Source organism: Myotis davidii, unplaced genomic scaffold (genome assembly GCF_000327345.1).
Source record: "Myotis davidii unplaced genomic scaffold, ASM32734v1 scaffold32, whole genome shotgun sequence".
In the NCBI taxonomy this organism is placed as follows: Eukaryota; Metazoa; Chordata; class Mammalia; order Chiroptera; family Vespertilionidae; genus Myotis; species Myotis davidii.
Window position 1 is genome coordinate 3,315,244 of NW_006286587.1, and position 265 is coordinate 3,315,508.

Sequence of the window (265 nt, forward strand, 5' to 3'; positions counted from 1 at the left end):
GCACGCGCCTCTGCTGCCGCCGGGGGCGCAGGGAAGCTCAGCGGCGACAGTGTCGCAAAAGTGTCGCGAAGGCGCCCTTCCGCCCTTGGCGGCTGCAGGCCACCTGTATAAGAGGAGTGCGCTGGGGTTTGAAAACAAGTATGGCAGTGTCCGAGGTCTCGGGAGGTTGTGGGCGCTCGGTGGGGAAGCGGCTCGTCGGTGCCCCGGGCTGCTAAGCTCTCGCTGCCTGCCTTCCCGCAGCGCGGCCGCAGGGCCATGCTGGCTT